The 15,673-nt window shown below is 49.0% G+C and overlaps 1 protein-coding gene across 1 annotated transcript in view; it reads left to right on the top strand.

The window, feature by feature from the left end:
* jph3b (junctophilin 3b) overlaps positions 1 to 15,673 on the top strand; it is a 97,926-nt gene that overhangs the window by 25,307 nt on the left and 56,946 nt on the right. The window lies entirely within an intron of this gene.

The raw sequence follows: 15,673 nt of genomic DNA, 5'->3' as shown, positions 1-15,673 counted from the left end.
GGCTCCTCTCAATGCGGAGGAGCAGCGGCTCTACTCTGAGATCCTCCCGGATGACTGAGCTTCTCACCCTATCTCTAAGGGAGAGCCCGGACACCCTGCGGAGGAAACTCATTTCGGCCGCTTGTATCCGGGATCTTGTTCTTTCGGTCACGACCCACAGCTCATGACCATAGGTGAGGGTAGGAACGAAGATCGACCGGTAAATTGAGAGCTTCGCCTTTCGGCTTAGCTCCTTCTTTACCACAACGGACCGATACAAAGTCCGCATCACTGCAGACGCTGCACCGATCCGCCTGTCGATCTCCCGTTCCATTCTTCCCTCACTCGTGAACAAGACCCCAAGATACTTGAACTCCTCCACTTGGGTCAGGACCGAACAGCCCGTATCAGGGCGTTCGGTACCCCATACTCCCTAAGCACCCTCCACAGGACTCCCCGAGGGACACGATCGAACGCCTTCTCCAAGTCCACAAAACACATGTAAACTGGTTGGGCGAACTCCCATGCACCCTCGAGGACCCTGCCGAGGGTGTAGAGCTGGTCCACTGTTCCACGGCCAGGACGAAAACCACAATGCTCCTCCTGAATCTGAGATTCGACTTCCCGACGGACCCTCCTCTCCAGCACCCCTGAATAGACCTTACCAGGGAGGCTGAGTATTGTGATCCCCCTGTAGTTGGAACACACCCTCCGGTCGCCCTTCTTAAAAAGGGGGACCACCACCCCAGTCTGCCAATCCAGAGGCACTGTCCCCGATGTCCACGCGATGTTGCAGAGGCGTGTCAACCAGGACAGTCCCACAACATCCAGAGCCTTTAGAAACTCCGGGCGAATCTCATCCACCCCCGGGGCCCTGCCACCGAGGAGCTTTTTAACTACCTCGGTGACCTCAAACCAAGAGATAGGAGAGCCCGCCTCAGAGAACCCACACTCTGCTTCCTCATGGGAAGGCGTGTCGGTGGAGGTCTTCGAAGTATTCTCCCCACCGACTCACAGCGTCCCGAGTCGAGGTCAGCAGCGCCCCATCCCCACTATACACAGTGTTGGTGGTGCACTGCTTTCCTCTCCTGAGACGTCGGATGGTGGACCAGAATTTCCTCGAAGCCGTCCGGAAGTCTTTCTCCATGGCCTCACCGAACTCCTCCCATACCCGAGTTTTTGCTTCTGCGACCACCAGAGCTGCATTCCGCTTGGCCAGCCGTTACCCATCAGCTGCCTCAGGAGTCCCACAGGCCAAAAAGGCCCAATAGGAATCCTTCTTCAGCTTGACGGCATCCCTCGCCGTTGGTGTCCACCAACGGGTTCAGGGATTGCCGCCACGACAGGCACCGACCACTTTACGGCCACAGCTCCGGTCGGCCGCCTCAGCAATGGAGGCATGGAACATGGTCCACTCGGACTCGATGTCCCCTGCCTCCCCCGGAACATGAGCAAAGTTCTGTCGGAGGGGGGAGTTGAAACTCCTTCTGACAGGGGATTCTGCCAGACGTTCCCAGCAGACCCTCACAATACATTTGGGCCTGCCACGTCGGACTGGCATCTTCCCCCACCATCGGAGCCTCACCACCAGGTGGTGATCAGTTGACAGCTCCGCCCCTCTCTTCACCCGAGTGTCCAAGACATGCGGCCGCAAGTCCAATGACACGACCACAAAGTCGATCATCGAACTGCGACCTAGGGTGTCCTGGTGCCTTATGCTTGAACATGGTGTTCGTTATGGACAATACGTGACGAGCACAGAAGTCCAATAACAGAACACCGCTCGGGTTCTGATCGGGGGGGCCGTTCCTCCCAATCACGCCCTTCCAGGTCTCACTGTCATTGCCCACGTGAGCATTGAAGTCCCCCAACAGAAAAATTGAGTCCCCAGCGGGAGCGCTCTCCAGCACCCAATCCAAGGATTCCAAAAAGGGTGGGTACTCTGAACTGCTGTTTGGTGCATAGGCACAAACAACAGTCAGGACCCGTCCCCCCAACCGAAGGCGGAGGGAGGCTACCCTCTCGTCCACCGGGGTGAACCCCAACGTACAGGCGCCGAGCCGGGGGGCAATAAGTATACCCACACCTGCTTGGCGCCTCTCACCGTGGGCAACTCCAGAGTGGAAGAGAGTCCAACCCCTTTCGAGAGGACTGGTACCAGAGCCCAAGCTGTGTGTGGAGGCGAGTCCGACTATATCTAGTCGGAACTTCTCGACCTCACACAACAGCTCGGGCCCCTTCCCTGCCAGAGAGGTGACATTCCATGTCCCTAGAGCCAGCTTCTGTAGCCGGGGATCAGATCGCCAAGGTCCCCGCCTTCGGCCACCGCCCAGCTCACACTGCACCCGACCCATATGGCCCCTCTCACAGGTGGTGAGCCCATGGCAAGGGGGACCCACGTTACCCTTTCGGGCTGTGCCCGGCCGAGCCCCATGGGTGCAGGCCCGGCCACCAGGCGCTCGCCTTCGAGCCCCACCACCAGGCCTGGCTCCAGTGGGGGGCCCCGGTGACCCGCGTCCGGGCAAGTGAAAACGAAGTCCATTGTTTGTCGTCATCATTAGGGGTCTTTGAGCCGTGCTTTGTCTGGTCCCTCACCTAGGACCTGTTTGGGTGACCCTGCCAGGGGCATAAAGCCCCAGACAACTTAGCTCCTAGGATCACTGGGACACACAAACCTCTCCACCACGACAAGGTGACGGCTCAAGGAGGGGGCTCTTGGTGCAGAGGAGTATATTCCAGAAGACTAGATCAGTGCAGCCAAAATGATCAGAGAGACAGGCAAGAGAGTACTTGGTGTGTCTTCTGGTAGTAAAGGGGAGAAGGAGACTTGGTGGTGGAACCTCAAAGTACAGGAAATCATACAAAGAAAGAGGTTGGCTAAGAAGAAGTGGGACACTGAGAAGACTGAGTAGAGGAGAAAGGAATACATGGAGATGTGACGTAGAGGTGGCAAAGGCCAAACAAGAAGCATATGATGACATGTATGGCACGTTGGACACTAAAGGAGAGAAAGATCTAGACAGGTTGGCGAGACAGAGGGATAGAGATGGGGAGGTTGTGCAGCAGGTTACGGTGATTATGGATCGTGATGGAAATGTGTTGACCGGTGCCATTCGCGTGCTGGATAGATGGAAAGAATACTTTGAGGAGTTGATGAATGAGGAAAATGAGAGAGAAGGAACAGTAGAAGAGGCAAGTGTGGTGGACCAGAAAGTAGCAGTGATCAGTAAGGAAAACTTCCAAACTTGAATGAGAAGGGCCACCTCTCAGCTTTCAGACGCTGTGGGCGTGTCAAATTAATGCGCCAAAAGGAATTAAACATACTGTGCAGGTGATAGCTTTTACGATTTAAAATCACGCTAGGATTTTTATTGTTATTTTGGACTATAATCATAAAAATAAGCACACAAGTCAACTTACCCTCGTTGTTGCTGACATAAGGTCACAGCCTACCACAGCACCTGATGACAGCGGGCAAGCCCAGGTAGTTACACAGTCGGCACTGCCCCATTCACGAGTATCAAGTTACCCATGAAGCCATGTTGTCTCTAGTGAAAGTTTACAAAACTCTCCGTTGTAAAATGTGCACTGCAGTCGGGTGGTAGTGTTGATGTTCAGCTCGCCATCTGCGCGTGTCTTCAAAAAGTCAATCGATCGCTTTTTTTAATTCCTCATTTTTTTGGCAGCTTGAATAGCATCACCGAGCTGTTCTGTAAAATTGAGCCATCCAGCGAAGACACATTTTCGGGGTGTAGCCATCATTAGCTTGTTATGGAAGCTAAGCACAGCTGACTCACAACTAAGCAGCATAGCCAAACGAAACAACGTCACTTTGTCCTTGTATAGTGGGGGAGGGAACTCGCGCTAGAAACTATACGCCCCAGCCCGTGACATCACGGAACAAAATCAGGAAAATTCTAATGATGAAAAAGTTGCTTAAGCTATGTATGTATGTATGTATATACTATGTATCAACAATTCAGCATGATATTGTTATAAGTCTTTGCATATGTTTTCAACACTTGTCTTCAAACATTCATTCATTCATTTTTCTATCCTCACTAGGTTTCAAACATATTTAATGTATTTAGAAACAAAACATGGATTTCTGCTCAGTGTCACTTTAATCTTTCATAGTTCTACTAGCTTTCAAATTTTTATTTTGGTCTTTAATTCCTCTCTCTTGTGTGTGTGTCCTTTAAGAAAAATATGGAGCTGTACATCCGTTGTCTGCAATAGAGCATTTTAAAGCCTTGCAATAGTACACATGAAACAATTTAAGGCATGTGTCAGTTGTGAATGTCAGAAACAGTGAATGGGTTCGTGCAGCTGTTAAGAAAACAATTACAAATTTAGCCAGGAGGATGGTGCATAAGAAAATCGTAGAGCTTCTGTGACGTTTCCGCAGCTTTGATCTACCCACATTAATGGTCTTCTGCGCGGCTGCCTCGTGCTACAGTGGCCGTGGCATGAATTATAGGCCCATATAATTTAAGAGTGCTTCCTGTTGCCCTGCAGGCAGAATCTGCAAAATCGTTTTGGCATGTGAGTTGTGACTATATGCACAGGGATCTTTACATACCCAGAGCTTGCTACACAAAGACTCAATGGTGGAACACGACTAAATGAAGCGACTAAGCTGTTGCGCATGAGGTAATTGTCAGAGGATACATTCTCATACATCATTTTGACAATGATGAAACACTTCACCTCACCCTGACTGATGCTCCTATTCTAGAATGTCCATGTTTTCACTCACAGTTTATCATTCAAATGGCCTGTTTGTGTGGGATCTTGTAAAGAAGAGCAAAGCCGAACGCTTGGTGAGGAGACTTTTTCAGCACCATGGAAAGCGACGTGCAGCCTCGTGTCCCCGCATAATTTAGTAACTGAGGCATTACACTCGAGGTTGGTTCAGGCTTATCCAAAAGCTTGAATAAGATAGAAACCACACATGGCACCATACACTTACACCCCCTCTTGTTACTTTTCAAGGAATATACAGTATACCTTATGTCGCCAAGGTTAAGTTCTGAAATATTTATATAACAACCTATGTATTTGGCTATTGTATTCAGCAAATGTTGGTTCAAAATCAAGGTCATTTTGGAAGTTGGACTTGTGTGGGTCTGTCTGCTTAACAAATGAAACGCGTGAATGAACTCATCACCAACATGACGGATCTCATCATTGTTTGCTTTATGCAATTATCAGTAAATGCAAATTACTTAATTATTCATCTTTGACTTACTCAGAGAATATCCTTCTGTTTTCCATAATACTGAAGGGAATTCAACAGTTTTGAGGAATGGGAAATTACTGCTTTGGCATATTGCATGTGTAAACCAATTTAATATGGATATGAAGCGCAAACCCATTTGTTTGCATTTGTTGTGTTTTGTGGTTTGTGTGTAGTAGTCTTATTTTGCAGCCTCATGCATTGATCTAAAGGCTGCCCTAGCCTATTTCGCCTCGACCAAGCTTTGTGGCGAATGTTTAATAAAATGGTAATCCAGTCACACAGTTCCATGGGTGCTTTGTTGGTACTTTGATCTGTCTGTCATATGGTCGTGCAACTGTGTCCTGACATGATTACAAAGGCGTAAGCAGATGTGTTGGCCAGATCTCTTTGACAGAGGCTCTTTTATGTGTGTCCGGGAGGGGAGAAGATGCCGCCCAAATGACAGGGGCAGTCCTACATTCAAAACGGAATTTAGTGAACCCGTGTTTATTCAGGGAAATATGTTCCGGACCCAACTGCGATAGGTGGAATTTGGCGATATTTTACCCCTCCCACATGATTGAAAGACATTTAAATTCCAAACTCTGCAAGCGTAATGTTAATATATAATGTGAAATGACACAGACGGCCTAATGTAAATTAGCATAGCTGTTATGGTAATTATACAGTATAACTTCAAACAACTGCTACTTTAACACACACTGGAGGGCAACACATACTGTAAAAACAGAGCATAAATACTCGCAGGCATGTATTCTCTTTTGCTCTGAGGGAACAACAAATAATGCATAACGTGGTACAGTACTGTATTTCACTGAAGGGGCATCCCATTCGTCTTGCTGTTAATTAGGCTGCATCTGCTTCAGTGAACCTTAGTGTTGCAGCACAACATGATACTAAACTGAAGGCATGGAACTCCAAATTCAGACTTCTCATTATACAGTAGAAAAACATTGCTTAAAAATCTGCAATATATTGAGGATGTGAAGAATGAACCGCAATATAGAAGGAGTTCACTGTACTTTATATTTTAACAGCTAACACCCCTTTGGGGCTTTCCCACTGCAGGAACCTTTGCAGGAACTTCCCTCGCTACCCTGGTAGCTTGAGTTCCCCCTGTGTCCCCACTGAAAATAACTACCAGGGTACGGAAGGTTCGCTGTGTATTATTTCATTCCTCCTGGCGGGTAGGGTCTTCTGAGAGCTACCAGGAACTCTTTGAGGTGGTGGGCTGTGCTGACAAACGCTGATTGGTTGACAGACCTCTGTAGGCGTTGATTTATTCATTCAAAGAGCCACCATTACAGGATGTGGCGTTATTATGCAAGGCTAGAAATAAGACGAATAAAATACATTGAAAAGCAAAACTTCCAAACACCGATCGTTACGTTTTCCCACTGAGCCACACTTGGTAGACAAGAAGCAGGCTCGGCGGCAAGCCACGGCGGCGGGCTTGGTGGCGAAGTCCGCCGCCAGGAGGTCTGCCGCCGCCACGGGCTCAGTGTTGAGATCTGCTGCTGCCCTGGTGGCAAGGTCCACCGCTGGCGAACTCGGTCCCGCTAAGGAGTGGGGAGGTCCGAGCCCATGTGAGCGTGTGCGTCTTCCTCGGCCGGGCCAGGGAGACGAAGAAGTATGTCATCTCAATAATATATATCCATCCCATCCATTTTCTGAGCCGCTTCGCCTCACGAGGGTCGCGGGTCAATAATATATATATATATATATATATATATATATATATACTGATTTATTGAAATGTACCTGTATATAATAAACCAAAGACTGTGCAGCCAGGTTGCCATTGCAAATGAGAATCAGTTCTCAATTGCCTCAACTGGATAAAGGGTTATGTTTTAAATGTGTCAAACATATTTGAAATTTAGATTAAGATATAAAATAAGGCATTACCATATTTTGGCGACCATAAGCCGCACTGTATCAAAAGGCGCAGTCTCAGTTACGGGGTCTATTTCTGTATTTAACACATACATAAGGCACCGTATTATTTGGCGCAGGCATGGTAAAACAAATGCTAGCTTAAAACATACGGTAGCATGCATGCACGCCAAAACATACCCTAGCATGCAGGCTAGCAATCCTAGCCACTCGGAGTCAGTCTCGTTGCCGGGGGGCTCTTAAGCAATGAACCCGGCTAGCGCGAAAGCTTGGACAATAGTCAAAGCAGATACCTTAGCCCAGGCATCCACTTGCGAACCATGGATTCGTTGATCTTGAATTCTCTCGCGGCTGCTCGATTCCTATGTTCCTCCTCGTAACTGATAGCTCGCAGTTTAAACTGTGCTTCGTAAGCCTGTCTCTTTAGCCTTTAGCGTCCTCTTTCACGCACACCCTTCCCCCTTTAACGTCCGCATGCTGTCCTCAGTCACGTCCGCCTTTCCTCTATATAAGCAGCGTGTCGGCAGGAAATGATCCCAGTCAGTCAAGTGGAGCGTTCATCAAAGTCACACAAAAACATTTACAGATTTTGGAGAAAATTTAAGATCATGAAAATACGGTAACTTGAAAGCTTGAAAAAACAATATTTTCTAGATCCAGTAGGTGTCAGTATTGAGCAACATCAGCCTCATTTGCTGAAGCTCCCTAATAAGTGTGATGGAAACAAACCACATGGGCTACAGGAACGTTTTGCTCCAGGAACTCCTCCTACCAAGAACGCAAAGTTCCTGGGCTGGTTGGTGGAAAAGCCCCTCTTGTGGGTGCATGTTGTTACTGTGTGACTTTGTTCTATAACTTAAGCAATAATATGATTGGCTTCATTCAGCACTTCCCACTTCAGTGACACGTCAGCCCACCAGGGAAATGGTTGTGTGTGTTTACGACATAGAGGCACTGTGCCTGCAGTCCTTATATGGTCATGTAGTTCAGTTTAGTGCGTTTGCCACAGAATGATTCACAGACCTGTTACATCAGAGCTACGGCAGACGGGATGGATCACTTGTGCGCTGTTGGAACATACTTCCGTTTGCAAGAGAGAGAGAGAGAGAGAGACTGAGAGAGAAAGTGTGTATGTGTGTGTGTTTGAGAGGTGGAATGATGGAAACACGCACACACAGATGCCCTACTTTTCAGAAATATTGAGATATAAGTCCTATCGTGCAGAAGTGAATGTGTGTTATGTAATATCAGTTGGTATGAAAGAATGAAAAGGCAATGACTGACAGGAGGATAAGCACCTCTCAGCTTATTATGGACAATTTTATTTGGAGACAATATAAAGTACAATGTAGCTATGGGCCGAGGTGACTTCCCATTATCAACAGGGGCACCTTGATTCCACCAGAAGGCACTGTTTTGCTTACTTTAGAATATGTATTCTATGTTTAATACAGAACAGGGCTTTATTGTAAAAATTAACGTGTAATTAAATTATCAGGGCATTGAATCGATCGTAACTGGACTGTTCTGGTTGTCTTAGAAGATGTTTCGCCTTTCATGCGAGTAGGGTTCATCAGTTCATCCAAGGCTAGGTAGGACAGCACTAAGCTGTTTTTTTGGTGTGGAAACCTAAAACTATATGCCCCAAATTGGAATCACGCCCCCAACTCCAAATGGGATCATTCTTTTGGAATGAAAAACGACAGTCTTTGAGATGCCTTGCACACAGGCCACTTTCCGTCAACAAGAGTTGTTGGGTGGAAATGTCCTCATTAATATTCCGTTCAAGTGTAAAAATGGTAACGATGAATGGACAAAAGGACAACATTGTATATGGGCTTTGTTGTAGTCGGCTCCTCTATTTAGAGATGTTCTTTCCACCTTCACCTAGATGGCCTCTCTCACACCTCTTTCAAACCATCAGTATTCTCTGTCCACAATATGTACCTTTTTTGTCCTCAAAAGAGTCCTGTCTCATTGAGGGCCAGGTAGACAACTCAGTCTTGACCTGAGGAGGTGGACCGCCTGTGTTGTGACATGCGTCTGCTCAGTGGTTGCTTGGTTTCCTCAATGTATGCATCAATGCATTGCTCACTGCACTTTACCACATACACCAGATTGCTTTTTTGGGTAGCCTATGGGATGTCCAGGCTAAGGGGGTGTACCAGCCGGTAATGTTGTGTTTGGGTTTCCACACCAAAAACCAGGCTATTACTGTCCTACCTATTCTAAATCTAGCATTCCACACAATAACAAAAATGAATAATATAATAATACATATAATATATGACATCTCTACAAGTCCTTTGCATTACCACTCACATTTCTGATTTGTTTGTCCACTGTTCACCGGTAGTATGTAAGCAACTCTCAAAGGTGACAAAATTTAACAGACTGGCGGTGTAAATTATTCTTTGTTATCCATAGTATATTACTTTATCATTAACCATAATAACTCAGAACTGCAGTTTAGTGCAGCTAACTCAGCTCTAAACAGTAAATATTGGAATGGTAAACCCTGATCTATCCACCACAGGGTATGTGGGCGGGATAGAAATAGCTGCATTAGCTAAGTAAATAGTTTGACATCATACCAGTGCAACATACTGCAGTGCAACCCACTAATGAGTTTCACGAAGAAGAGAAACAACTTTGAATCACCTTCCCAATGATATTCTTAGGCTCCCTGAATATTGAGCAATGTGGCCAAACGCGACTGAACTGGAAAATTTCAAAACAAATAGAGGCCGTGACTCACATCTGCTCACCAGGTGATTGACCCTCGCACTCATAACCAACTTGCTGTAACGAAAAAACTGCAACCCCTGGTGTTCTTATCGGGAAACAACTTTTTGCGGCACCTAATATACTGTAATGCATTATTTTCTTATTGTACCACAAACAACATGGCAGAAAATGTCAAGGGGTTTTAACATGATAATACCAAGAAAGGAAACAGGCAATAGGGGAGAGTGTGGACATATGGGAGGCTGTTGTCAATTATCCCCCCATTACATTGACTGCAATTGTGAATTTCAGCGACAGAGACTGTCCATGTTTCACATTTTACCCACAGGATAAAAATTATAAATATAGTTAAATATTTTTGTCCATCAATCCATTCTTCTTCTATCACTTATCCGGGTTAAGGTGCGGGGGCAGCAGCTTAAGCAGGGAAGCCCAGGCTTTTCTCTCCCCAGTTACTTCGTCCAGCTTTGCTGGGGGTATCCTGAGGCGTGACCAGGCAATCCGGGAGACATAGTGTCTCCAGCGTGTCCGGAGTCTTTCCCAGGGCCTCCTCCTGGTGGGACATGCCCAGAACACGTCACCAGGGAGGCCTCCAGGGGGCCTACCTAGCAAGATGCCCAAACCACCTCATCTGGCTCCTCTCAATGCGGAGAAGCAGCGGCTCAACTCTGACCCCCTTCCGTATGACCAAGCTTCTCACCCTATCTCTATAGGAGAGCCCAGCCACACTGCGGAAGAAAATCATTTTGGCCACTTGTATCCGCTATCTTGTTCTTTCGGTCTCAACCAACAGCTTCAGAATCAGAATCAGAATCAGAATCAGAATCAGAATCATCTTTATTTGCCAAGTATGTCCAAAACACACAAGGAATTTGTCTCCGGTAGTTGGAGCCGCTCTAGTACAACAGACAGTCAATTTACAGAACACTTTGGAGACATAAAGACATTAACAAAAAACAACAACAAACAACAATTGTGCAAAAAGATGCAGAGTCCTCAGTTCGAATGGCTAATATTGCAATAGTCCGGTGCAATGACCATTGTGCAAAGGGCACTGAGACTTCAAGGAGTGTATGCGGTTTAAAGTGACGAGTACTGCGATAATCTGGGACAATGGTTGTGCAAATGTTACAGATACTCCTCAATCAGTGTGCCAGATACTACTCTGGCATGAGTGGCCACTATATGCAAATAGTGCAGCACGGCGAGACAACTACAGTGAGCGCACGAGTAATACATAATACAGAAATGTGACAACGAACTCAAGTCAAAAAATTGCCAGCTTGTTGTAATGGAATTGTAAGTTAGCTGTTCAAGAAGTTGATTGCAAGAGGGAAGAAGCTGTTGGAATGTCTACTAGTTCTAGTTTGCATTGATCGGTAGCGCCTACCTGAGGGAAGGAGCTGGAAGAGCTGGTGACCAGGGTGGGGAGGGTCCGAGAGGATTTTGCACGCCCTTGTCTTAGTTCTGGCAGCGTGCAAGTCCTCAAGGGTGGGTAGGGGGGTACCGACAATCCTTTCAGCAGTTTTGATTGTCCGTTGCAGTCGGAGTTTGTCCTTGGACCATAGGTGAGGTTAGTAACGTAGATCGACCAATAAATCGAGAGCTTTGTCTTTTGGTTAGCTACTTCTTACCATGACAGACCGATACTGAGTCTGCATGATTGCAGACGCTGTACCAATCCGCCTGTTGATCTCCCCTTCCGTTCTTCCCTCACTTGTGAACAAGACCCCAAGATACTCCTTCACTTGGAGCAGGATCTTATTCCTGACCTGTAGATGGCACCCCACCCTTTTCCGACTGAGTACCACCACAATGCGGACCATACTCTTGACACTGGTCATACAGAGGCCGAACAGGCCTTATTAGGGGGCCCGGTAACCCATACTCCCAGAGAACCCTACACATGACTCCCTAAGGGTGTCACGTACGTGGTTAGGGCGAAGGCGAGGAACGCAAGGCAAGAACATGGTGGACCCAATTGCAGGGAAGCAGGGAGGCAAGGCAGGAGTGCGGGAATCTCAAAATAAAAATATTTAATCACAATGATTAAAACAACTGGTGACTAAACAACTGGCGACTAAACAACTGGCGACTATGACATGGCAAGACGTGTGACAACGACAATGAACCGACAAGGACTGAAAGAAACCAGGGAACTAAATACAAACAAATTGACGAGACAACGAGGAACACCTGGACAAGACACGAGTGGCTGGAGAGAGCTGATTGGTCGACACAAAGTAGACGAGAACAGGTGGACACAACAACCTAATGAGCACACGACAAACATGGAACACAGGAAAACATGGAACAAAACTAAACACAACCCAAACCAAAACACAGACCATGACAGTACCCCCCCTCTAAAGGAACGGATCCCAGACGTTCCCCAAACAACAACCAAAAAGTCATCAACCCAGGGTGGGCGGAAGGGGGCCTGGAGGAGGGTACAGAGTCCACCCCTCAGGTCAGTCTGGTGGCCATCCAGGCCACCCGAGGTGAGGTGCTTGGCTGAGCGGTTCAGGAGGTCGTCCAGGACGCCAAGCACCAGGGTCTTTACAGGGCCATTCAGGCGGACGCCCACGGTGCCGAACCCAATGGTAATGCAGGGGCCAGGCAATAGGGTTGGGTGGCGGCCGCCGGAGCAAGGACGGGTAGCGGCCACTGGACGAGCGCCGCCGGAGCAAGGACGGGTGGCGGCCGCTGGACGAGCGCCGCCGGAGCAAGGATGGGTGGCGGCCGCTGGACGAGCGCCGCCGGAGCAAGGACGGGTGGCCGCCGCTGGACGAGCGCCGCCGGAGCAAGGACGGGTGGCGGCCGCTGGACGAGCGCCGCCGGAGCAAGGACGGGTGGCGGCCGCTGGACGAGCGCCGCCGGAGCAGGGTCAGGTGGCGGCCGCTGGACGAGCGCCGCCGGAGCAAGGACGGGTGGCGGCCGCTGGACGAGCGCCGCCGGAGCAAGGACGGGTGGCGGCCGCTGGACGAGCGCCGCCGGAGCAGGATCAGGTGGCGGCCGCTGGACGAGCGCCGCCGGAGCAGGGTCGGGTGGCGGCCGCTGGACGAGCGCCGCCCGAGCAAGGACGGGTGGCGGCCGCTGGACGAGCGCCGCCGGAGCAAGGACGGGTGGCGGCCGCTGGTCGAGCGCCGCCGGAGCAGGGTCAGGTGGCGGCCGCTGGACGAGCGCCACCGGAGCGGGGTCAGGTGGCGGCTGCTGGACGAGCGCCGCTGGAGCAGGGTCGGGTGGCGGCCGCTGGACGAGCGCTGCCGCAGCGTGGTCGGGTGGCGGCCGCTGGACGAGCGCCGCCGGAGCAAGGACGGGTGGCGGCTGCTGGACGAGCGCTGCCGGAGCAAGGATGGGTGGTGGCCGCTGGACGAGCGCCGCCGGAGCGGGAGCCTGGCGCAGCAGCCGAGGACCCGGAACGGGAGCCTGGTGCAGCTGCCGAGGAGCCGGAACGGGAGCTGCAGTCGCTTCCTCAGCCTGCCGCCATTGAGGTTTGGGAGTAGAAGGTACGGGAGTGGAAGAGTGCACAAGGTCTCGGGAAGGTGAACTAGGAAAAATGTCTGGTATTGAACATGGCTTGGGGGCAGCTTTGGCTAGACGTGACTTAATTGGAGCCGTGGAACAACGTGTCGGAACAGGTGAAAAATCAAGTGACTTGTGAACAGGGGGGAAAAAACGAGGGGGCAAAATTTGACATTTACTTGGGCGCCTCCGTTGGCCACCACGCGGCGGTCCTGGGTAGATGGCCAAACGGGTGCCCAAGAAAAGGTCCGAGGGAAAGGATTTGGACTCACTGGGGTTGGAAACGGGGAAACGTGACAAAAACTGACGAGGACGGGATAAACTAGGGAAGGAACCAGAAAATTCTAAATCTGTGTCAGAGTAAGAATCAGACAGGAGGTTAACTAAATCAGGGCCATCTTCACAATCAGAAAAATCAGAATCTAAAGAAACATGTGGATGTAAAATAGTCGGGCACGGTGAATAACTAGGACAAGTGGGGGGACCCGAGGAAAAGGACAGAAAAGACTGAACGATAGGGCTTACTGGAGGAGGGTAGGTATGGATGGCAGGCTGAGGACGGTGGAGGCAGTTTGGTGGCGTCCAGGGTGACGCCATGTTCTTCCCGCTGGGTCCTGTTCTGGTCGGTTCATTCTGTCACGTACGTGGTTAGGGCGAAGGCGAGGAACGCAAGGCAAGAACATGGTGGACCCAATTGCAGGGAAGCAGGGAGGCAAGACAGGAGCGCGGGAATCTCAAAATAATAATATTTAATCACAATGATTAAAACAACTGGTGACTAAACAACTGGCGACTAAACAACTGGCGACTATGACATGGCAAGACGTGTGACAACGACAATGAACCGACAAGGACTGAAAGAAACCAGGGAACTAAATACAAACAAATTGACGAGACAACGAGGAACACCTGGACAAGACACGAGTGGCTGGAGAGAGCTGATTGGTCGACACAAAGTAGACGAGAACAGGTGGACACAACAACCTAATGAGCACACGACAAACATGGAACACAGGAAAACATGGAACAAAACTAAACACAACCCAAACCAAAACACAGACCATGACAAAGGGACATGGTCAAACGCCTTCTCCAACTCCATAAAACACATGTAGACTGGTTGGGCGAACTCCTATGTATCCTTGAGGACCCTGCCGAGGATGTAGAGCTGGTCCACTGTTCCATGGCCAGGACAAAAACCACACAGCTCCTCCTGAATCTGAGATTTGACTTCCAGACAGACCCTCCTCTCCAGAACCCCTGAATATACCTTACCAGGAATGCTGAGGATAGTTATCCCCTATAGTTGGAACACACCATCCGGTCCTCCTTCTTAAAAAGCGGGACCACCACCTCAGTCTGCCAATCAAGAGGCACTGTCTCCACTGTCTCCACTGGATGGTGGACCAGAATTTCTTCAAAGCTGTCTGTAATTCATTCTCCATGGCCTCACCGAACTCCTCCTATGCCAGTGTTTTTGCCTCAGCGACCACTAAAGCTACATTCCGCTTGTCTAGCCAGTACCCATCAGCTGCGAGTACCGCAGGCCAAAAAGGCCCGCTAAGACACCTTCTTCAGCTTGACGGCATTACTTACCACTGTTGCCCCAAGAAGGTCTGCGTTGACTCCTTGTGACCCACAGCTCAGCTGGGGGAGGAAGGATGACTGATGATTGTTCAACAAAGAACAATCCCCCTCTTATCACCTCCAAAAGTCCACTCGGCAGATTGACGAGGACAAGACACAAGCCCTCGAAACAAGCAGACACTTCTCATTGATGGAACACGGACATCCCCCAGTGGTGATCGAAAACACTGCAAAATGAACTCCTTGTGATTCTAAATACATGGGGAATGAACAATAAATTAAGGAAATCCCACTCCTGTACAAATGTGTACAAGGCTGCATGAGTACCCTGGATGTACGCCTTGATTTCGCCATCATTAATGTGATTCTGAAAGTTGCGAATAGTCTGTTCATGAGGACTGTGCCAGATGTTACAAGCACAATATATATGAAATAATGTGACACAGAACAGATTAAATAGTGTTGTGTTGGACAGTATTATTTGAGCTGCCAGATCCAAGACTGAAAAAAGTTCCTTCTTTTACCTAATCTTTGCTTGAGACAGTTTGAAAGTTGGGAACCATTTTGAATAGAAAGGGGAGTTGATTAGGGCGCATGTGCATAATTAAGACACTTAGAGAAAGAAATCCAAGATGGAGGCGTGATGTCTTTTGCCCGCGATTCAGAGGTATAAAGGCAGAACCTTCCCTTTGTCTT

This window comes from Phyllopteryx taeniolatus, chromosome 5 (genome assembly GCF_024500385.1).
Source record: "Phyllopteryx taeniolatus isolate TA_2022b chromosome 5, UOR_Ptae_1.2, whole genome shotgun sequence".
NCBI lineage: Eukaryota > Metazoa > Chordata > Actinopteri > Syngnathiformes > Syngnathidae > Phyllopteryx > Phyllopteryx taeniolatus.
The sequence above is the reverse complement of the archived record's forward strand: the minus strand, read 5'-3'. Positions and strand labels throughout refer to the sequence as shown.